Source organism: Dromiciops gliroides, chromosome 2, assembly GCF_019393635.1.
Source record: "Dromiciops gliroides isolate mDroGli1 chromosome 2, mDroGli1.pri, whole genome shotgun sequence".
Lineage (NCBI taxonomy): Eukaryota > Metazoa > Chordata > Mammalia > Microbiotheria > Microbiotheriidae > Dromiciops > Dromiciops gliroides.
In genome coordinates, this window is record NC_057862.1 from 648,423,806 (window position 1) to 648,448,966 (window position 25,161).

Consider the following 25,161-nt stretch of genomic DNA (forward strand, 5'->3'; position numbering starts at 1 on the left):
TCATTTGTTTCTGTCTAGGCATCACGGCAGATCTTACAGTCTGGAGAAAAGGAACTCTAGGTGCTGGCCTGGGAGGGGGAAGGAGCTAACTCATCCTGCTTAAAAAAAAAAGCAAACACTCACAATGTGTGTTGCTATTCTCCAAACCAATGTCCCTGCAGCCTCTAGGTCATACAGGAGTCCCTGGAGCTTCCTCCTAGTTTCCCTGGGGTTCCCAACCCTTCTACCCCAAAACAAGCACTCTAGCAATTTGGTGCAGCCTTAAAGGGTGCTGAAAATACTTGTTGAATGAGTGCAAGATTCCAAAACATGGTCCGGCTTCCAGAAAATGCCATGGAAACAGCATGAAGAAGACATAGACCCCAGCATGTTTGGGCTACTATTCTGGGCTGTTCTGGCAGGAGAGCAGAGCTATGAAAAAGTAAGAGAAGGACCACTTCCTGGAGGTCCCATATTTGGGAGGGAAGAACATTGTGATTGCCCTCCCAAGGAACATCATTTCCTGATAGTTCCCTTCTCTTTTCCTTTGGCCTCCACCAGCCCTCCATGATGTGGCCCATTTTCTCTATCAGGAGTGGATAGGAGAATGGGGTTAAGGAAGACACTGGGGGAGAAAAGAGGTGACTTAGAGGTGGGGGATGACAAGGATCATTGGAAGCCATAGCTGAGTGAAGATAAACAGTCATAACATTGATTGAAGTGTTTGTGTGTGTGTGTGTGTGTGTGTGTGTGTAGGGCAGGGTGGGGCACCAGGGAGAGTTAACCCCCTGTACAAACGATAGGATAGTAACTAGCCCTTCTTTAGCTGGGGCAGTCCCCACCCTCTGACCTAGAGGAGACCAGACAGATGTTCAGCTCCCCATAACCACCTGTGGGGGACTGCCTTCCCCTGCAGATGGAGGGCACTTCTACTTTCACAAGGTCTCAGGGTTTCCTTTCCTGACCTGCCTTCTATTCTCATCATCAGGGTTAGAATGAAGTTGGTTAGGATTAATAGGAGAGGCCGAGAGAGGAGAGGAAGGGAGAAGAGATCTGAGAAAAGAAGGGGAGGGGAGGGGAAACAAAAGAGAGGAGAAGAGAAAGGGGGAGGGAGAGGAGAGAGGAAGGGGAAGAGAGGAAAAGAGAAGAAGAGAAGAAGGAGAGGAGAGGGGAGGAAAGGAGAGAAAAGAGGAGAAAGTAAAGAGGAGAGAGGAGAGGAAAAATAGAGGAAAGAAGACAGGGGAGGGAAAGGGAAGGGAAGGAAAAAGAGAAGAGAAGGAAAAGAAAGAAGAAAAAAGGAAAGGTTACTGGGGACCAGAGAAGAAGATTATTTCTGGGTTCTGGTCCTTGTTGTTTGTCCTTTGTTCTCAAAGAGGACCATGATATATCAGGAGATGATGTCATGACTTGCACTGAATTGGATTTAAGCGGGGAGAGGGCTATGCAAGGGTCACCAGTCTCACTCTCTCCTCCACAGCCATCTGGGTCCAGTGGCAAGATAAACATCAGAGCGACTGGAGATAGCCCCAGATAGTTGAGGCAGTCAGAGTTAAGTGACTTGGCCAGGGTCACACAGCTAGGAAGGTCCAAGGATCTGAGGCTGGATTTGAATTCAGGTCCTCCTGACTCCAGGGCCAGCGTTCTATCCACTGTGCCACCTAGCTGCTGGAACTAGTGGTGTATTGAAAGAACTCATCTCTAGAATCAGAAATTCAGAGTCATGGGTCTATCGTCCTGGCCAGGTGTCATATCATCTCCCTGGGCCTGATTCCTCCCTTATAAAGTAGGAATAATACTGCCTGGACTGCCTACCTCACAGGGTTATTGGATAGAAAATACTTTATACACTTTAAGGGGAGGGTAGAAATGTGAGTAAGTTTCATTCCACCTGGCCAGCCTTGGGGCTCTCTCTGCTCCCATTCCCTCAGGAGAGTCAGTTCTTAGCTGGGATGCAGACGTTGGCTGTGGCTTTGTAGAGCTGCTTAGCCTCTGGGTGATAATAGTTTGTGGGAGGAAATGGTGAGAGGACCCAGGGCTTGCAATGAGCGTTAAGCTGCAGTTGGGTGTGCGGACCTCCCTCCTCTCTCCCCACCCTTCCTCACTTCACAACTGTAATTCTGTCACTGTTCAAAAGATTCCTGCCTTGTGGTTTATTTTTTTTAAAAAAAGGTTGGGTTGGACCCAGTGGGAGTGGAAGAAGAGAGGGGTGTTGAAAATATGGCCAGAAGCAATCTTCCCGCAGCTCTTTGCTAGAGGAACCTAGTTGTGTCCCTGGGCATCTCTTGCTTCCTAGATAGTTGAAAAGGAATGGTGGAATTGTGGACTGTGGAGTGGCAGCCTCCTAGCCTGCTTTTCTTAGGGGAGCTGATGCCTCTGGGACTGGTCTTGACTTCTTAAAGAAGGTCATCTAGACATTGACACTGGGGTGTAATGGGAAGCATCCTGGATTGAATGAAAGCCAGATGATCTGCCTTCTTTGCCATTGACTAGCTTGGTGACCTTGGGTCACGTCTCTTCTCTCTCGACCTCAGTTTTCTTTTCTGTCAAGTAAAGGCATTAGATTAGAGAGAGATCATACAGTACAATGCTCTTGTAGAAGACCCTGACATGAGTTTTAACTCTTCACTAGTCACGAAAGCCTGGGAGACTGAGTTTTTCAATCTATAAAATGAAGTTGAGGTTAAGACTTTCACTTCCTACCCCACAGCCTGATTGTGAAAGCAGCACTTTGTAAACCTTAAAGTTTACAGCCTCCCTGCAGCCTCTTTGCACCATGAAGCCTCTGCCCCTTGAAATGCTTATCTTCCTTGAAGGTGCTGCCCCTAAGGTGAAGCTTTTCCCCATCCTTCCAACTATTAGTGATCACGCCCCCCCCTTCTCACATTATCCTGTATTTATTCATTCTAATGCCCATTGTATCTCTCTGGGATGGTTTTCATTTTTCTCTTTGGATTCCCTAGCACCTAATGCACATAGTAGGCACTTAAATAAATATTTATTTACTGACCGACTCTATTTGCTGAATGCATACTGTTGCTGAAGTGCTGTAAGAAAGTGTTATTATGGTTACTTTGTCCTCTGGGGATGGTCTAAATGTGGACAAGGAGGGAAATGAAACTTACAGTCCCTTCTCTACCCACAGGGTAACCTGGACCTCTCCACCCCGCCAGCACCTGGCGAACCTCGGCAAAGGCGAGTGGGGTGGTGGGGTGATAGAAGGACAAGTGATTCCTGCGTGGCTGGTTGGGGGTGTGTGTGGAGCTGTCTGTGAGGAGGCTGGGCAGGCCCTGTCACCTGTATCATCGAGGATGAGTCAGTAATGATCAGTCCCTTAGGGCCCTTTCATTCATTCTTCACTCCTCAGCACCTGCTTCGGGCATCTGCCCCACAGGCGGCTCAGTGGGCCCTGGGGGCAACACTTCTTGGCTAAGGTCCCTTTCAGCCTGGCTCTCTCCAGCTGACTGGGCCCACTGCCGTGTCAGTCTCTCTTTCAGACTGGGAAACCCCTATTCCCAGCCCCAGTTTGTCTCTGACTTCTAGCTCCCAAGGGGAGCCTGGAGATTTCTCACATCCCCATCGGGCATGTGAATCAGGAGGAACTTCTAGGAGAGAGAAGACCCACAAACCAAACCAGAGGTGTTTCAGTTCATCTCTGAAAAGAGAAGGATTTTGGGGTGTACCAGGCTTAATCATTGTCTCTAACAATTACTCCAGGGGCTGGTCAGACCAAAGACTGCGGTGGGGGGGGAGGGGGGAGGGGGGAGACGACTTAGTAACTAGGGGAACAAGGAAAGATTTCATGTAGAAAGTGATGCTTGGGCTGAGTTTTGACGGAAATGGAGATTATTCTAAGAAGCCATCGGTGTGGGCACCTCTCTTCCCACCCCACCCCCATGGTTTTGCCTTATTGAAACAACCAAACATGGCTCTAAGATAGAGAACATCAGCTTTATAAATACCCGCCCCACCAAGTCCTTGAGATTTTAAAACAGGCTCACTAACACATAACCCCAAACCCTGGGAATCAGAGAAAACAGACCAAATGAGAGGACATCAATAATACATGGGAAAACTAATAATAACGAGATAAATAATAAATGAGGAGTGGAATGAAATACACATGCATAGCCGCTCCCCCCAAAGCCCAGCTCCCACCCCTTACCCCACTCTGAGCTCTCCAAACAGACCCAGGTTCAGCCTACTGCTAAGGACTGATTCCAAGGAAGAATGCCCCCTCTGCCTTCTTTCTTGCCCAAATATCTTCAATACATGGACCCAAGAGCTCTTTGGCCCCTGGTCCAGAAATGCTGCTACCTCTGGATAGCACAAAACTCCAATTTTCCATCAGCTTCCCTTTCCAGGCCAGTATCACCAGGACACCTCCCCCAAGCCATTAGTGACTTCACTAAGTGATGGGATTTCTGTAGGAGAAAGAGAGAGGGTGGATAGTTTGGCCAATGAAGGGAAGCCACACTCTCCAGGCAAAAGAAAGGTTCTGGAGGAAAGCTTGGAGCCAGTAACTGGAGGTCTGAGGAAAGGGAGAAACAAGAAATAGAAAGAATTCAGGTCTCCAGACTGCTCATCCACTATACCACACTGTCCCCATTGACCAGATTCAGTTGGAAAGTGTCTTCTGACCTGCAGTCTCTTAGGGGAAAACACTGCTCCATGACATCTGATGTCCATCTCTTCAGGAAGAGGTCTCCATAACTAAGGTGGTGTTTAAGTCTTTGGGTATAACTTTACAGTTGTTTGGATTTGTTCGTAGGTCACTGAATTTAGGGATCTCTCCAGAGATTGTCTGGTGAAAACCCATCTCTCAGATCTCTAACTCTGTTTGTTTGCTTTTTGAAGGGGCAATGAGGGTTAAGTGACTTGCCCAGGGTCACACAGCTACTAAGTGTCAAGTGTCTGAGGCTGGATTTGAACTCAGGTCCTCCTGAATCCAGGGACAGTATTTTATTCACTGCACCACCTAGCTGCCCCTCAGATCACTAACCCTGAACTGGGTTTCTGGTATTGGAATAAGCAAGCAAACTATACTTCAAGTCTCCCAAATATGTATTAGAGGCTAGAAGAAAAAAAAACTATTACAGGGAAGAAAAACCCCCAAAAACACCCTCCACAAAGCACTGAAAAGTTGTTGATCTCTACTAGGCTTTTATAGGAAAGTGGCAGTGATGTGATGCTCATTTGATGTTTTCAGGTGGGTGTCCAGGAGACCAGTGGTCCCTGAGACAGTTGGGATTCCTATGTAATGACCACCAACTTCAGTCTGCCAACTTCTGGAGATTCGTGTTGCTCAGATCACAAAGCCAGGCCTTCACAAAAGCCAGAAGCTTCCCCCGGAGCCACTGTCAGAGCTAAGCTTTTCTAGTCTTCCTGGAGGTCATTGGTCTTTTTGGATGAACTCTAGGGCCAGTCAATTGAGTGACCTTCTGGTGCTAAGCTTCAGGCATTCAAAGAAGAAGACTGGCTTGATGAACTTTTCCAATTAGACAAAGTGAACATTTAAATGTAACCAGTGTAGAGGGCAGCTAGGTGGTGCAGTGGATAAAGCACTGTCCCTGGATTCAGGAGGACCTGAGTTCAAATCCAGCCTCAGACACTTGATACTTACTAGCTGTGTGACCCTGGGCAAGTCACTTAACCCTCATTTCCCCCGAAAAATAAATAAATAAACAAACAAGCAAATAAATGAGTGAATGAATGAATAAATAAATAAATAAATAAGTAAATGTAACCAGTGTAGCAAGACCACATAGATAGACAGATAAAGTCTTTATTAAGGGCTTACTAAGGGCCAGGCACTGTGCTAAGTCTGGGGATACAAATGAAATCAAGCAAGTGCCTACCAACAAGGAGTTTACATTCTAATGAGAGAAGACAATACATATGTTCACTCCAACTCCTCGTGACCCCACATGGGGTTTTCTTGATAAAGATCCTAGAGTGGTTTGCCATTTCCTTCTCCAGCTCATTTTACAGATGAGGAAACTAAGGCAAATAGGACTAAGGGAGTTGCCCAGGGTCACACAACTAGTAAGTGTCTGAGGCCAGATTTGAACTTAAGTCTTCCTGATTCCAAGCCCTGTCCCCTATCCACTTTGCCATCTACCCAGGGGAGGGAGAAAGGGTACTCTCTGAATCCATGTGGCAAGGAAAAGGAGGTGGAGTCCAAAGAGAATTGAAATGAGATTAAGTTGAGGTTGGGGTCTTTCTTAAAATGGTTGTCCCTTGGGGCAGCTAGGTGGCACAGTGGATAAAGCACCGGTCTTGTTCAGGAGGACCTGAGTTCAAATCTGACATCAGACACTTGACACTTACTAGCTGTGTGACCCTGGGCAAGTCACTTAACCCTCATTGCCCTGGAAGGAAAAAAAAATTGTGGTCCAACCGGGGGAGTTAACAAGGGAGAAGGGCCCCAGGGCAGGGGCTTCTCATGCTAGCAAATGAGGCAGGTGAAGAGAAAGGGAAGGAGTCTAAATTGTATGGAATCAGTGTTGAGTGTTGAAAACACACAATCTAGCCAAAGTATTCTACTTCTCCATAATGATACCTAGCAAATATCATACATGATCTAAAAACATTACAGGGGCATTTTATTATAAATGCAGCAGTACCAATTAATCCTAGGTTTTCTGGTGAGCTCACCATGTTGTCATGCTAACCTCCATTAGTGCCATCTTCCTAGCTCCCCTTCATGTATTTTCTCCCCAGTCCAATAAAATGTAAGCTGCCTGCAGGCAGAGAGTTTCTTGTTTCCTTGTATTTCTCTCTCCCTCCCTCCTCCTCCCCCCTCTGTCTCTCTTTGTCTGTTTCTCTCCTGTCTAACATGCATAACAGAAATAGCGATCTTAATTACTGTAGACATTGATATTTTCCCTTTTCTCCCTTTTCTTCCCCATCACTATACATAGGCATCATCAGTTTCTGCAACAATATAGAACATATTTTCTCCATACCTTTTATACCTTCTCCTCCACTCAACTCAATCTGCTTGTGAGAAAAAAATGGGTTTTGGGGGTCCCAGAGGCCCCCCCACTCAAGGGCCCAACCAGAGAACCTTGCCTGACCTTTCTTAAGGCCAGCCCAGAGTCAGCAGAACTGCAAAGGAAATGTAGCTTGACTTTCCTGACTACCTAAAGGAAATTAACTCACCTAGACCACCCTCAAGTCATCTCAATCAATGGACTTGAATGTTACTAGCCAATTAACTTGGATCAATGTGCAGTGACCCACCTCTCCCTGCGGGAGGATAAAAACCTTTGGGGGGGGTGTCTCTCTCAAGGCACTCTCTTCTCTCTCCCATGCTGACCTCTGGCTCTTGCTCTCTATTCTAGGTATGTAGGGCTTCTGAACTTTCAAAGACATGTGCTCTCTCTCCTTACTATACATTTAATATGCTTTAATAAATGCTTAATGCCCCAAACTGGTTCAATAGCCTCTAATTTCTAAGTAACAATATATTAGAAACCTCGCCTAAGTTCCCTAAAACTTGGGACAGAGATAGGCACCCCCATAAATTTTCAAACAACATATGCCTGAAGTATAGTGATGGCTAGTTATGTCTCTGCCCCCAGCCTTTTAAAAGGCTTGGCAAGGGGGGCAGCTTGGTGGTACAGTGGATAAAGCACCGGCCCTGGATTCAGGAGGACCTGAGTTCAGACCCAACCTCAGACACTTGACACTAGCTGTGTGACCCTGGGCAAGTCACTTAATCCTCACTGCCCTGTCCACCCCCCCAAAAAAAGTAAAAAACAAACAAAAATACTAAAAAGGCTTGGCATCCTCAAAGTCATTTTAATTGAATTTTGTGTGTGTGTTTTGTTTTTTTTTGTTTTTTGCAGGGCAATGAGGGTTAAGTGACTTGCCCAGGGTCACACAGCTAGTGTCAAGTGTCTGAGGCCGGATTTGAACTCGGGTCCTCCTGAATCCAGGGCCCGTGCTTTATCCACTGAGCCATCTAGCTGCCCCCTTAATTGAATTTTTAACGAGTCCATTCTGGAATCCTATAAAGCCTGCCACTTGAAGGTGATATGATATGTGGAAAGTTCCTTTTATTCCATGTTCTTGGGTCCACTCTTAGACAACCTTAGTGGTAGAAGGAGCATCCCTGAGCAGAAAATGACCCTGACTTAGCACTGAGCATAGAAACCTGTCATATCTGGGAGCAGACTCTTCATGGAAATGCAACTACCTTCACAAGCAAATCCTGAGTTCATATTTCTGCTGCCTTTCTGCTGCCTACTGGGCATTTCTAGAGGGAGTATTGCCACGATAACCCACCCGTGTGCCTGTAGTTCTTTCCACTTGGCCCAGTCCCATTCCATCTAGATTGGGTGAGCGATGGTCATCCAATGGCAGCAATCCCTGAGCAGTGTTCTTTACTTTTCTGTGGCATTTAGTGCCATGATGACCCTTCTCCCTCCCCCTGCTCCTTTCCTAAGTCCTTCCCCATCCACAGCAATATCTTTCAGCTCCCTTGAGTTTACAGGAAAGAGATGGACAAGAAGCCTGCACTGGACACCAAGAGTGGGTGGCCTTCCACCTCTGGATTAATAGATTAGAAGCCTCTGCCCTGCCCAAATTAACCTTATGTCCAATCCCTAGTTAGTTTCTATTTTGGAAACCCCACTTCTGGTACCTATTTGTCTCTGTCAAGTCTTATTTAGGTTTCTGCTATCAAAATTAATGAGTGTGCCAGCCTTCAAATCCCCCAAACATTTATTAGAGACTTGAAATGCTCTAGCTACGAAACAAAAATACTACCCATGTGGCGCTGAAAAACCATTGCCCTTCCATGTGGCCGAAACTATAGAACTGTGACAAGAATATTGTGCGTGGCTGTGCTGGAAGGTAAGTATTCTCACGTCTAAATCAATGGTTTCCAGAACGATCTTCACCTGCGATTCCCATACATCCCAGCCTGTCTGTCACTGGAGACATAGTCGAGGCCATCATCATCTCACAGGCCAGCAGCCTTTGGGTGAGTGCTTTCACCCCGCTGGGCAATGGTACTCCATTGGTTCTTTCAAAGCTCATGCTTTGGAGCAACTCAGTAACTGCTCTCCTGGTGGTAGACCCTAGCAAGTCAAAGACAAAAAATTGGGCCTAGTTGATATTCCTCGCAGGGGCCAGATGGACTACCTAAATGATGCAAGCACAGTAACACCAGCATGTGTAAGTGTTGAGTGTTGCAAACCAACTTAGCTTCCCAGTGGACGCCTTCATTTTGCAGGAATTGAGAACCAAAGCAACAGAAATAATTGGACCAAGGTCATGTGGGGAATAGGCAGCAAAGTCAATAAGTGAATCCACGTCTTTTGACTCTCTGGGGTTATTGAGGGATTGGGAAAGTCAGTGGTAGAGATAGGGTTCAAAAATGGTGCTAGGAGAGATGGCAGGCCCCTCCCCAACCACTAGAGGGTGCAGTGAGGTTAGCCCCAGGGTATTTTCAACAATTTTTGTTTGGTTCTTCCTTCTCAAAGAGGACCATGACTTAAGGATGATGTCATGACTTGAAATGAAATGGATTTAAGTGAGAGAGGGCTGTGCAAGGTCACCAACCTCACTCTCCTCTAGAGATGACCCTGGATGTTTAAGGCAATTGGGGTTAAGTGACTTGTCCAGGGTTACACAGCTAGTGTTTGAGGTGAAATTTGAACTCAGGTCCTCCCAACTTCAGGGTCAGTGCTCTATCCACTGTGCCACCTAGCTGCCTCCCACAGAGTTTTACCAGGGAGATAGAAACAGAGGCCTAGGGGATAACTTCTCCTTTTGACCCCCACCCATAGGGAGTTTGATGTGGTTCCTTTGCCAAGTTTTGCCTTAGGGTCTAAATTGGAACTGTCAGCCCTACTTCTGGCGTATCATATTCTCTCTGCCTCCCCTAGCCATCAAGACTTGCCTGGTGTATTAAGTAGAAAGAACTAGTAGTTAGAAGACATGATTTTTTAGTCCCAGATCAATAAATGACTGTGTGACCTTGAGATTGTCAGTTCATTATGTCTCAGTTTCCCATTCAGTAAAATTGGGATAATTATTGTCATCCTGCTTATCTCACAGGACCATTATGAGGACCAAAGGAGAGAATGTGTTGTCAAGGGCTTTGAAAGGTAAGGGATTATTGTTATTTTAAGATTCATTTTCTGAGCACAACCTACCCTATGGTCTCAGAAAAATTTCAAAGTCCATGTAGCTGAATTCAATAAATACTACATGAGTAAAACCCTATCTATGTTGTGTGCTGGGAGGGAAAGATGCAAAACACTATAAGACTGTTCCTGACATCAAAAAGCTTAAAATTGAACAGACCCCAAATCACAGAATTTGAGTTGGAAGGAATCTCAGAGACTATTGAGCCCAACTGAATGACCCTCTACCACACAATAAACTGCCAGCATTTACAGAGTACTTTTGAGATTCACAAATCACTTTATATATGCTATCTCAATCCTTACAACAACCTTGGGAGATGGGTACTCTTGTTGACACCATTTTAGAGATGAAGAAACTGAGGCAGACTGAGTTAAAGGGACTTGCCTGGGATCACAAAGCCTTTAAGTGTTGGAGGTGAGATTTGAACTTAGGTCTTCCTCACTCCAAGTCTGCTGTTCTGCCTACTATGCCACCAAGTTGCCTCTTACCTGATATACCCAATAAGTGGTCATTTAACCTTTTGTTGGAGATCTCTATTGAGGGGCCTCTGATTCATTCCAATCTTTCCTCCATCTATGAGGTCCTTCCCTTCCCTCAAGGCATAACTGAAGCCCAGTTTCTTCCATAAAGTTTTCCTTGATATCATCAAATGAAAGCTTCCCTCGTTCCCCAAATTTTTCCTACCACTTGATCTGAATCTATTCTCCTTGAGGGTGAAGACTATGTTGTTTTTCATCTTTGTATTTCTAGCAACTGGTATTGTACCTTACACCTATTGTTGAGTCATTTTTCAGTCATGTCTGACTCTTCATGATCCCATTTGGGGTTTTCTTGGTAGAGTGATTTGCCATTTCCTTCTCTAACTCATCACAGAAGAGGCAACCAGGGTTAAGTGACTTGCCCAGGGTCACACAACTAGTAAGTATCTGAAGTTAAATTTGAACTCAGGAAGATGAGTCTTCCTGATTCCCAGTCCAGTGCTCTGTCCACTGCACTACTTAGTAGTTATTGAATAAATTCCCTTATATAGGCATGTATTCTCTCCATCAATGATGAGAGTCTTATGGAAAGCCCAAGAAACACAAAGAAATCTAAGAATAAGACAATACACCAATGCCTGATCAATCTCCATCCATCCACATATTTCACAGCTCTTCTAGGTTATAGTAGATGGTCTTCCAGAATGAGTTGGCAGAAAAATTTATCACTGAGAGAGCAAACTGGTGATGAGCCAGCCTATATGATCTGAGTTCATGTGGTCGTTGGTTGACAGACACATATGCCATCCCACTGGACCTGTCCTTGAAGCTTTTTCAGCTGCTGAAAGGACCTGCTAGAACTTATGTTGCCTTGCCATAGCCTTCAACAACCCAAGGTCACCCCAATGCCAGGAAGAGGCCTCTGAGGAGTGGAAGACAGCACCCTTTGTAAATGGCATCTTAGGCGGACAGTTCCTTTGTTGATTTCCAAGAAGAGCCCTGCCACACACAGCTCTGAGGGCACAGAGCACATCTGAAAGGAACCAAGGTCCGTCAGGAGTGTGGATCCAATGAGTCATCTGTTGTCCACAGGGGCTATACTAGAGCCACAGCATCATGGATCAGAGCTGGGAGGAACCTTGGAGGTCATGGGGCTAGTAACTATTGAAGGTCAGATTGGAATCATAGGTTTCCTAGACTCTAAATCGAGTACCCAAACCACTGGGTCACTCACTGAATAATGGTCTGGATCCTTTTTGTTTGTTTGTTTTTTTAAATTTTTTTTATTCATTTATTTATTTATTTTTGCAGGGCAATGAGGATTGACTTACCCAGGGTCACACAGCTAGTAAGAGTCAAGTGTCTGAGGCTGGATTTGAACTCAGGTCCTCCTGAATCCAGGGCCAGTGCTTTATCCACTGCGCCACCTAGCTGCCCCCCCATCAGTTTTTAAAGAAATTTCATCATCTTATTTAACCACCTCTGTTACTTCCCACTCTCCAAAGCTGTCCCTGAAACAAAGACCCATTTTTTTTTCAACACTAATATTCTCCTGGTGCTGCTGGATGGCTATAAGTCATGGAACACCATAATCTCTTAAGAGATGAAGTTCTTATGCCCCAAGAGCAATGGAAGTATACGGACAAGTGGCATAGGAAAACCGGAACAAGACACATAGGAGATTGGCAGACCTGGATGAGCTGTCTCTGTATCCTCGGAAGGAATAACCCCATGGATTATGGCCCGGTGCCTTGGAGTAGGGGTTACTATGACAACCTGGGTCCAACGTGCACAAGAGTCAGCTGTTGGGAGAAGTGGGGTTTCCCAGGGTTTGGGAGTGGTGTGTGACCTGGGGGAGGAGGGGAGACTCCAAGTCTGGGAGCCACGTCTGGCCCACTCCTTGAGGAAAGGAACAGAGGGTTTAGAGCAGCATGGATCATCTAGAGACTAGGGCTTCTTAATCTGGCATCTGTGAAATTATGTTTCTTTTTGGATACTGTGATAACTGTATGTCACTATAATTGGTTTCCTGGTTATTCAATATCTTTTATTTTACACATTCTTCTAGGAGGAGGTCCATAGGCTTCATCAGACTGCCTTCAGGGTTCCCGATACACGCAAAAAGGTTAAGACCCCCTGGCCTAGTCCCAGTTTTCTCATTTTACATTTTTTTTGCAGGGCAATGAGGGTTAAGTGACACACAGCTAGTGTCAAGTCTTTGAGGCTGGATTTGAACTCAAGTCCTCCTGAATCCAGGGCCGGTGCTTTATCCATTGAGTTTCTCATTTTACAGGAAACTGAGGCTGAAGAGGCAAAGTGATTTGCACCCCTAGTGAAAGGCACGTGGCAGAGTGGGGTTTTTGAACCCAGATCCTCAGACTCGGCATTTGGTGTTCTTTCCACCATACCGGCCGGATGGTAGGGTGGGCTTGGGTCTCAGATGCCCGGGCTCAGGGGCCGTATGTGGCAGCAGATTCGGGAGCCGTGGGGTCCACGCAGACACCCGCGCGCCCAATGCTGCTTCCTCGGCGGAGGCCGGAGACAAAGTGGACCCAGTCGGGGGGCGCAGCCGCCCCGGGAGCCGAGGGAGGAGGGCGCCGCGCCGCGCCATGAGTCCACGCCGGATTTTGCCGCAGCTCCGCGCCTGCTCTCCCCCTCTTCCCCACTGGAGGAAAATTGATAATTAACCTTTTGTGCACGTGGCTAGCGCGTGGCCTCGGCGGCGGCGGCTGCAGGGCGCTGATAGGGAAATCGCGGCCTCGCAGCCCGCGGCTGCCGCCGGCGCCCGCCCGCCTCGCCTCGCCTCGCCAGCCGCCGCTGCGCCCGGCCAGCCGGTGGGCAGAGATAAGCAGGTGCTTGTGCTCGCGCCCCGCGGCCCGGGCCAGAGTTACCTGATCGCTCTCCAATCTCTGTGAAAAGCGCTACTTGAGGTTAGGCTAATGTGATAGGGAGGCTCGATAGGGGCGCAGGAAGAGAGCCCCGGCCCCGCGCGCCCCCTCCTCTCCAGCCTGGGCGCCCGCTTCCCTCCTTCCCCTGCGCTCCTCTCTCTCAGCCTCTCCATCTTCGCCTCTCTCTCTCTCCGCCCCCGCCTGCCCAGACACACCCCACTGCTCGAAGATCTGCTGGGGGGTTCCTTTGTCCCCTCCTCTCTTCTGGGGGGCTCAGATCCCCTCCGCTTCCTCACCCTTCGGGGTCTCCAGTGTCCATTTTCTCTGGGGTCCCCAGCGCACCCTCCCTTTTCCTCTTCCTGTGTCATCTGTTCTCTCTTCCCCATTCAAGGACCCCTCTTTTATGTGCCAATCAGACGAGGGCTCATTAAGCCTGGCTAATTAAGCCGTGAGGGCAGCGTGTCCCCAGCTTGTTACCGACGTGTTATTGACCTCTAGACTAGAGACAGAGGGAGCGGATTCTTTAACCCGAGCTGGCCTATCCGGCTCACTCTTCCCAGGCTTCCGTGCAGCTCCTGCCCCTGCTGAGATTGATAGCTCCGGTGCAGAATGGGGCTTTAGAGATCGCCTGGTCAGAGAGACTGCGAGATGAAAGGGACCCCAGAAGCCATCTATTCCAACTGTCCTGAACCCAGACTCCTCTACTAAACATGACAGGTGCTCATCCATCTTTTCCTTGAAGACCTTCAGTGAGAGAAACTCAGCAGCTACTGGGGCAGCACATGCCTCTTTTGGACAGCTCTGAACGTCAGGGAGGTTTTTTCCTTTCTTTCTTTTTCCATTCATCTATTTATTTGTTCATCCAACGAGATTCAGTAAGCAACAGCTATGTGTGATGCACAGAATCATAACTAAGGCAGGGCAGCAGGAACTTTGTCAGGGGTGTCAAAATTTAGAGGGGGCTTTGGCAACCTTTTAGTCCTGCAGCAGCAGCAGCAGCAGCAGCAGCAGCAGCAGCAGCAGCAGCATGGGAACAACAGAGCTTAGCACTTGGTTAGCAAGAATTAGTTAAAATAGGAAGCTATCAGATGAGTATGCCCCAGGTGAGCCTCCCCCTATGCCAACCTCATCCTGATTATCACCCTTCATCCCCCAGCAATGGTATCTTGGTATAAAGAGAGTTCCGTGGCATGCCTCCCCCCATCCCATCCTCCGACTGAATCAAGCACACATTCCATACTGCTTGTCCTAAGCACAAAATCTCTAGTTCTGGCTCTGCTGATGCAGTGTACTCAGTGCTGTGGAAGATGCCCAGAAGAATAAGAGGGGTCTCTACCATCACTGAGCTAACACTATAATAGGATGCTGAGGCATATGCATAAATGACAGCCAAATGAGTAGAATTTGAAATTGACAGAGGAAGAAAGAGACAGAGACAAAGAGGTACAATTGAAGGGCTGAAAAGGGCCGGAGGAATGAGAGGGTCCATCTGGTGGGGGGAAGTGACCTTGTCAGAGGACCCTTTAGCTTTTCAAACCAGTCAGAACCTGGCTTCTCCAGACTTGGTGGCAATACTCTCCCTCCCACATGTGTCTATGCAGCCAAATTGGCCTTCTCTTTGTCCGTTTGTCTCTGTGCCTATCCCCTGGCAGTTGCCCATGTTTAGAACACCCTTCCTCCTTAACTCTGCCTTGGAGTCCTCTCCCTTTAAGGCAGAGCTCAGGCACTATCTTCTGCATGAAGCCTTTGCTGATCCCCCAATAGTTCTTGCTCTCCCTCCCCAACTGCCTTGTATTTAACTACATTGTATACAGATTTATTAACTTTGTGTCCTATATATGTGCATGTATGTATATGTGTATATATGCATACATGCATGCATCTGCATGTATACTTTCTATCTCTACCATTAGAGTGGAAGTTCATTGCAAGTAGCAATTGCTTCATTCTGATGCCTGGCATTCACAGTGAGTCTATGGCCTAGTTAAGAAATCCTAGGGTTTGCCCAAGTCACATAGAAGTTAAGAAAGACCCAAGATCTTACGTCTAGTAATTGTCAGAGGGGTTTTGAACCCAGTGCTCTATCTTCTATTCCATCATTCACACACATGCCCATGATATAATAATAAGGCTTTGATGGAATATTATTGTACTATAAGAAAAGACAAACAGGATGAATTCAGAATCATGAACTGATATAACTGATGCAGTCCTCCCTTCCCCCCACCCGTGTCTCTCTCTCTCTCTCTCTCTCTCTCTCTCTCTCTCTCTCTCTCTCTCTCTCTCTCTCTCTCTTTCTTTCTCTGTGTGTGTCTCCCCTTTCTTTTTTCTTACAAAATTACTAATATGGAAATGTTTTACATGACTGCATATGTATAGCCTATATTGGATTACTTACCATCTCAGGGAGGGGAGAAGGAGGGAGGGAAGGAAAGAGGAAGAGATGGAATCTGGAACTCAAAACTTTTAGAAAAATGTTTGAAATTGTTTTAATATGCAGTTGGGGGAATAAAATATATTTTAAAATAATAAGGCTTTCTGTAATGCATTGGCTTGTATAAAAGGGCTTCAACACATGCATTTATCACTTAAGATGGAGGCACCCATGCGGGAAATGTTAGGGACCTGCTTCTGGGAGAAGCTATTCTGCATTCCCCTGCTGTGTAGGTGGGAAGTAACACTTCCGCCTTCCCAGCTTAGTTCATGGCACCTGTGCTGTGGGTGAACAGGACCTTTACAGTTTGGATGCTGCCAGAAAAGAGAGAGAGAGAGACTGTCCCAGTCTGGTAGTTTTAAAAACTCAGCTTGTCCTATTTATGCAGCCAATGGATGGAGTCTATTTTCCATTCACATGATAGGGGAATACCAAATGTTTGCTCCCATCAGCAGGTGCTGCCGGCTTCCATTTTCCACTTCCACTTCCATTTTAGGTGATCTGGACATGCATCAAAGACCCATTACACTTGGAATTGTAAGAATGTTAATCTAGAAGATACTTTAAAGGCCATGTAGAGCAATCGCCTTACTTTGCAGAAAAATAAACAGATCCAAAGAAGAGAAATTATTTACCCAAGGTCACACAGCTAGTTAGTAACAGAACTAGGACTAGAGCTAATTCCCCAGACTAGCATTATTTTTATTTTTATTTTTTGGCGGGGCAATGAGGGTTAAGTGACTTGCTCAGGGTCACACAGCTAGTAAGTGTCAGGTGTCTGAAGTCGGATTTGAACTCAGATCCTCCTGACTCCAGAGCGGATGCTCTATCCACTGCACCACCTAGCTGCCCCTATCGTTATTTCTACAATACCATACTGCCTCCTTCACATCTAGGGTTATAGTTCCCTCATCCCGCCAACCCTATGAGGTAGGGAGGGCGGAGATCCTTCTTTCCATATGATGTGACAGATGAGAAGCTGTAGCCAATAGATGTTTAGCAACATGCCCAAGGTCACAAGCTAATTAATGGCTGTTATTGTTTGGTCTTCATTCTCCAAGAGGACCAAGACATCAGGTCATGACTTGTACTGAATTGGATTTAAGTGAGGGAGGGCTGTGCAAGGTCACCAACCTCATTCTCTCCTCCAGAGCCATCTGGGTCTGATATATAACAGAACAGCTGGAGATGGCCCCAGATGTTTAAGGCAATTGGGGTTAAGTGACTTGCCCAGGATCACGCAGCTAGTGAGTGTCTGAGTCTGAGGTAAGATTTGAACTCAGGTCCTCCTGACTCTAGAGCTTTATCCACTGCACCACCTAGCTACCCCCAATTAGTGGCAAGGCTAGGATTAATCTCTAGGATATTTCTCCCAGTGCAGTGCTCATGGCCCTTCAGTGAGTTTGGTGTGTTGTGATCCATTAGAAACAGGATTGGGGAGTGGAGAATACATATTACATGCTAGCAGTATGACACAGAAGGGAAGATTCTGTGTCTTCCTACTGGTCTATTGGAAAGGGAATGGAAAAGGGAAAAATTTGCAAGGAGAGACCCAGAGGATAAGAGGGAGGTGTCAGGCAGGAGAGGCCTCTTAACTGAAGAAACTGGGAAAGTAAAAGTGATTTATAAAAGGTTGAAGGAAGAAAAATGAGAATCAGAATCATACTTCTGAGACTTGTAAAACTGACAAAGGAGGGAAGAAAACAATGAAGAAAGGAGTAGAGGGAAGTGGATGGGGGAGAGGTATCACTAAGGCATGAAGGTCTGTGCCTGGCATAGTCTCTTCCCAGAGGAGAAGAGATACAGACAGGAAGAAATGGAAAAGGGAGGCTCTGATGGAACTGCTCAGGATGAAAATGCCAGGCAGGGAATGAGGACAGGAGAAATTGTAGAAGATAAGGAAGTGTCTGTTGGGAGCAGTGTTAAGATAGGGATGGGATCAGAGGAGGACACAGTTCTTTATCTCTGAATGGTCCAGAGAAAAGGAAATAGTGTCTCCAAATTATAGCACCCCAGAATGAGAGTGGGAGGATTTTGGAAAAGGAGATTGAGGGGAGGGGAGAGGAAAGGAGGAAGTTGGAGAGAGATTAGGAGGGCTGAGAGACGGAAGGGGATGATGGAAAAGATAGGGAGTAAAATGAATGGAAAAAGACTTTAGATGTAATTTGCAGGGGGCAGCTGGGTAGCTCAGTGAATAAAGCACCGGCCCTGGATTCAGGAGGACCTGAATTCAAATCCAGCCTCAGAAACTTGCACTAGTTGTGTGACCCTGGGCAAGTTACTTAACCCTCATTGCCCTGCCAGAAAGAAAGGAAGGAAGGAAGGAAGGAAGGAAGGAAGGAAGGAAGGAAGGAAGGAAGGAAGGAAGGAAAGAAGGAAGGAAGGAAGGGAGAAAGAAAGAAAGAAAGAAAGAAAGAAAGAAAGAAAGAAAGAAAGAAAGAAAGAAAGAAAGAAAGAAAGAAAGAAAGAAAGAAAGAAAGAAAGAAAGAAAAAGAAAGAAAGATGTAATTTGCATTAACAGGTACTTGAGCATAAACACCTGTGTACGTTATTAAAGACAATTAGTCATTCAGCTTCCTTTTAAAGACTTCTGAGCATTGGAAACTATACTAGTAAAATCACTATGCTGCCCATATCCTTTGAGCTAGCAATCTCACTACTGGGTATATGTCCGCAAGGAGGCCAAGGACAGAAAGGAGGGTCCCAGATATAGAAAAATATTTATAGCAGCACTTTTCATGTACACCCCACCCCCGAAACCAGGTGGGTTCTGATAAACTGGGAAGTTACTGAGATTATCATGATATATTAATGTGATAGAATATTACTGTACGTTAAGAGGCAATGAATGAATGGGAAAAATTCAAAGAAACCAGGGAAGACTTCTATGAACTGATACAGGGTGGAATAAACAGAACCAAGAAAAGCGTTTACACAACGGTCACAAAAATGTACAGGACAACAACCTTGAGAGACATCAGAACTCGGAACAATACAATAATCAGTGTCGATCCTCAGAGGAGGACTGAAGATAATGCTTCTTTCCTTTCAGCAAAGAGGTGATAGATTATAGTTGTGAAATGCCATATGCTATTAGACATGGACAATGTATTGGTTTGCTTTGCTTTAACTGTACTTTTTTGTTGTATTGGGAGGAGTCTTTGGCTGGGGGTAGGCAGGGAGGGTATCACTGACATATTAAATTGATTAACAAAAGAAAGTAACACTTTTCTTTAAAGACCTGTAGTGATGAGGAACTCATTATTTCCCTAGACAGCCAATTCCACTATTCAATTTTTTAACATCTCTGATCATTAGAAATTTTTCCCCATTTATTACCAGAATGTTCCTCACTGCAACTTTTGACCATTTCCCACAAAATATTGGTCTAGAAGAATAATTCTGATCTCTCTTACACAAGACAGATCTTGAAGTCAGCTATCACATCTGCCCTAAGTATTTTCTTCTTTAGACTAAGCCGCTTTATTTCCTTCAACCAATTCTTTTTTCATTTTTTATTTAATAGTATTTTGGTTTTTTTCTAATTACATGTAAAGACAATTTTCAACATTTCATTTTTTTTTAGTGAGGCAATTGGGGGTTAAGTGACTTGCCCAGGGTCACACAGCTAGTAAGTGTTAAGTGTCTGAGGCCAGATTTGAACTCAGGTCCCCCTGAATCTAGGGCCAGTGCTCTATCCACCGCGCCACCTAGCTGCCCCAACATTTCATTTTTGAAAGATTTTTAGTTCCACATTTTTCTCCCTCCCTCCCTTCAATTCTTAGACAACATGATTTTGAGTCCCCTCCCCCCCCCACTCTAGTTACCTTTCCTTTGGACATTTTTCAACTTGTTAATCCCCTTCCTAAGAAAGGATGCGTAGAGAGGGCAGCTAGGTGGTGCAGTGGATAGAGCACCAGCCCTGGAGTCAGGAGGACCTGAGTTCAAATCTGGCCTCAGACACTTAACACTTACTAGCTGTGTGACCCTGGGCAAGTCGCTTAACCCCCAATTGACTCACACACAAGAAAGAAAGAAAGAAAGAAAGAAAGAAAGAAAGAAAGAAAGAAAGAAAGAAAGAAAGAAAGAAAGAAAGAAAGAAAGAAAGAAAGAAAGAAAGAAAGAAAGAAAGAAAAAAGGATGCTCAGAGCTGAAATATATCACCATAGAAGTGGTCTAATCAAGACAGAATTCAGGTTGGTAGCAGCTCCTTTTTTCAGCCATTGTACTAATATGCTTAAGTTGTTAGGCCTTTTTCCATATCCCACCCTTAAACTAAATTGTATCTATTTTGTATTTACTTATCTGTGTACATATTGTTTCCTTCTAGTAGAATGTAAGCTTCTTGAGGGCAGGAACAGTTTCATTTTTGTCTTTGTATAACCAACTCCTAGTATGGTGCCTGGCACATAATTGGTGCATAATTAATGTTATTGAGTTGGATTGAGATTTGGCCATCCCATCATACTGTTAACTCATATTGAGCCCACAAGAACATCCTGTGCTTTTCTGCATGAGCTGTTAGCTAGCCAGTGCTCCTCCATCCTGTATATGTGAGGTTAATGTTCTGTATCCAAATGGAGGTCTCTATGCTTCTCCCTATTAACCTTCATCTTATTAAATTCAACTCACTGGTCTAACCTGTCATGAGCTTTTTGGATCCTGATGCCATGCAATCCTTATCGGCTCTGTAGCTTTGGCAAATATCACAAGAATTTAATTTATACCTTTGTAGCACAAGCCCAGAGCGGGCTCACTCTCCTAAATCCCCATCTTCACTGGCAGATTAGATTGAGGCTTGCTGCCTTGTCCTTTGGGGCTCTTTGAGGGGGAACCCTGAAGGGTTAGGGATGTCTTTCTAATGCTATTACCCATGAGCCCCCATTAGTTTGCTTTCCCAGTGATTGTCATTTGAAGTCAATTAGCCAACCAGACTTAATTAGCTTTTAGCTAGGAGTATTTACTAGGTGACATAGCAAAAAGTAGTTCCTCAAAACATTACCTTCAGAGATGTAGGACACACTCCCCTGCAAGCACAGGGATTAAGTTTAGATAGAGCACATGTGGCAAAAGGGTAACACAGCTCTTGATTGAATAGAAGTCCTTTTCTCCCTTTGTGGAAGCCTCATGCTCCCCATGAGGTAGCTAGATGGCTCGGTGGATAGAGTGCTGGGCCTGGAGTCAGGAAGACTTGAGTTCAAATCCAGATTCAGATACTTACTAGATGTGTGACCCCAGGCAAGTCACTTAACCTCTGTTTGCCTTAATCCACTGGAGAAAGAAATGGCAAAGCACTCCAGTATCTTTGCCAAGAAAATCTCATGATAGTATGGTCCACAGTTAGACACAACTGAGCAACAATGACATGTTCTCCACATGAACAGTGTTCCTTTCATTGGGTCTCCTTATAGATTCCTGAAACTGTCCTTTTCCAGTGTGTCTAGTTTATCCTTGACTCCCAATGTAAACACTGATACCAACTGCTCCAGGGGCACAGCTAGGATACACATTTATGGGAAGTCTACATCTCTGGGTCTTTTGAAGCTCACAAAGTCTTCCTCTGGTCAACAATGTACTTGACCAGAGGACCCCCACCCCCAACTCTTTCCCTCTCAGGGGCTTCACTGAACTGTTCTCTCCTGGCTTACCACTTAGTATTCTATTCAAGCCTAACAGTCTGTGCTTGAGTCTCCTCAACCAGTGGCAAAACATGTCCTGTGTAGTAACATTTCATTTCATCCAATGGCTAGAAGCCTTTGTCTCCTTCCCAACTTGATTAACTAGGTCATACGCCCTTAGTTCAATGACTTTTGCTTGACCAATCAACAGATATGTTCTCACCTGATAAAGATATCAAGGAGTAACACCTTATTACTTACTTCATTTAGGGTAGGATTGGTTGATCTATTGATTCGATAGATCCCCATGTTACACTTTCATTCAAATCACTGATAGAAATATCGAACAGAACAGAACAGAGCCCAGTACAAATCCCTGGGCACTCCGCTAGAGACTTCCTTCCAAACTGACATTAACACATCGTGTCCTACTTTGGGGAGTCTGGTCATTCAAGCAATTCCACATCTTTCTTACCGAACCATTGTCTAACTCATATCTGTCCATCTTGTCCACAAGGATATCATAAGAGACTTTGTCAAATGCTTCACTGAGATCCAGATAGGGTACTGTGTCTACTGCATCCGCCCCTGGTTCACCAGTCTAGTAAACCTGACAAGAAGGAAATTAGGTTAGTCATGCTGTCTACACTGTGGCCATCCTCCTGTCAGAAGCTGAACTCTGCCTCTGGGACTCCATACTCTAACAGGGCAGAACCCAGGCAACCATGAATTTCCCAGCCATTTCTACCCAGGGGTGGGAAAATCACAGGATTAGAGTGTTAGAGTTGGAAGGTGCTTTAGAAATCATTGAGTCCAATACCTTCATTTTATAAATGACATGAATCAAGGTTTGTGGGCTACATTGTTTTCCAGGTGTGGACTGACTCTGGGGGACTCCAGGAGGAGGTAGGCTAGTTAAGGGAGAAGACATTTGCTCTTTAGGTGATGTAGGTCTCTCACCACTCACTTGAGTTCCTTTGAGCTCACTGTAGTGGGTGAGCAGCTAGGTGGGGCATTGGGCTGAGAATCAGCCAGACTCATCTGGCCTTACTAGCTGTGTGACCCTAAGCAAGTCACTTAACACTGTGCCTCAGTTTCCTCATATGTATAATGAGCTGGAGAAATAAATAGCAATCCACTCCAGTATTTTTGCCAAGAAAACCCCAAATGGGGTTACAAAGACTCAGCCATTACTGAACCCCACCACCACCAGTAGGTATATCCCCCTGGATATATCCTGTAGTCTTTCTCTACCCACATCCCCACTCATTCTCAAACCTAGTCTGATCTGTCATAATAAAAAAGTACTGGCCCTGTGATAAGTTGTGCTTATATTCACTTTATTGTTGTCAAGCCCAACATCATTTTGATCTACCCCACAATGGGTGCAGCAGAGTTCAGTTAAAAATTCAAACTATACTTTCTATCTGATACCTTAGGCAAGTCACAATGTTTTTTAGCTCAGTTTCTCTACCTATAAAAGGAGAGAAAGGAACTAATCATCCTAGTACCCACACATTGACTGGGGGACAGCAGTGGGAAAGAAGATACCAAAAGGATACAGTCCCTCATAACCTTTAACCTATTTCTATTTTCTCTGACCCATGGACAACCTCACAAATTTAAGACATACAGAGAATTGTACCCATAACACGTACCATGTCTACCAGACCACTGGTGTCCACCACTGATCAGCAAATTCCACACTGGGTCTATGTGGGAGGGAGGAAGAGAATTTGGGGCACAAAGTCTTAAAAAAAACTTTATGTCAAAATTTGTATTTACGTGTAATTTGGGAAAACAAAATTCTAAAATGAAAAAAAAATCAATATAATGGACCTCAGTGTCATAGGTATTAGGAGTGGAAAGAATCTTAGTGATTATGGAGTCCAACCACATCATCTTTTTTAAAAAAATACATTTTATTAAGGTCTTTTGTCTTTTTGTGCTTTTTTAAAATGCTGAACTTAAACACAAAATAAAATGAGCATTTTCATATGGATAGTAGAATAGAAAAAAGAGGATTATATATAAAACTGCAGATCTTTATTATTTACAGTTAGCTTTTCTTTTTAAGTAGATAAGATCAACTGCTGGTTTCCAAAGCTGTCCTGCTTGTCTGTGATTCCTTCTGGCCTTCCTTCTGTTCTCTTCTGTGCATTAAAAAGTTGTTTCACTTACCCTTCTTTCCTCCCTCCCTTCTTTATTCCTCCTTCTCTTGTTTCTTTCTTTATCCTTTTCTCCTTCCCTCCCTCTCTTTCTCCCTTCCTTCTTCCTTTCTCTCTCTCTCCTTCCTTCCCTTCTTCCTTCCTTCCTTCCTTCCTTCCTTCCTTCCTTCCTTCCTTCCTTCCTTCCTTCCTTTCTTTCCTCCCTCCCTCCCTCCCTCCCTTCCTTCCTTCCTTCCTTCCTTCCTTCCTTCCTTCCTTCCTTCCTTCCTTCCTTCCCTCCTTCCTTCCCTCCTTCCTTCCTTCCTTCCTTCCTTCCTTCCTTCCTTCCTTCCTTCCTTCCTTCCTTCCTTCCTTCCTTCCTTCCTTCCTTTCTTTCCTCCCTCCCTCCTTTCTTCCTTCTTTCCTACCTCTTCTTTGCTTCCTCTTTCTTTTTTCTTTCATTTTGATGAATTTGAGGATAGTTGTCTGAACATGACACAGTTTCATTCTGTCTTCATCTTCAAACATTCTAAAGAAGAGTTGTGGTACCACCTGCCCAAAGTACTTTTGCCATTTGGGTAGAAAATCCAAGATTTCTGAGGTACTGAAGGAACAGCCCTCTGGGGAAACCATATCCCTCAGCCCTCATCCATTCACTTGGACTGGTGATGTCATTTATCTGCACATCACAGTCATCTTAACCCTCTCAGGACATACTTTGGATCCTGACTAGTAATGGAGTCCAATTGCATTTTTCTCACTAACAACCTAGTGAGTCAGTTAAGTGCAAGTTAATTAACTCCATTTTAGATATGATGAAATCCTGAGGCTCTAAAAAGGATGGGATTTGCTCAAGTTAACACTGCCAGGAAGTGGTGGTAATTGGTTAAAATGCCCAAAGACATCTCTAACTCAACATGTCCCAAATGGAGATCGTCATCTTTATCCTCAAGCCTAATCCCTCTTCCAAACTCCCCTTTTCCTGTCAAGGACACCCCTACTGTTCTACGTATACACATTCTCATCATCACAGCCACGCTAGACTCTTTACCTTCCCTCCATCCTCTTATCTAATTGGTTGTCAATTCTAGCTCTACATTTCTTTCATTGGTCTCTGTCAAGATGTCTCTACAACATATATTTTATGTCTCCTCTCCACACAAATGGCCATCATCCTAGGGCAGATCCTCACCACAGCTTGCTTGGACTATTGCAATACCCTTCTATTTGGGTGCCCTGCCTCTAATCTCTTTCCTCCCTATATATCCTCTATATAGCTGCCAAACTTGTAAAGTCTAGGTCTGACTAAGCCACTCCCCAGCTCAAGAAGTATCAGTGGTTCCCTAGGATCAAATACATACTCTTCTGCTTGACTTTTAAAGATCTCCATAATCTGTCTACAGACTACCTTTTATTATACTCTTTTTGGCCCAGCCAAACTGATCTACTTGTTCT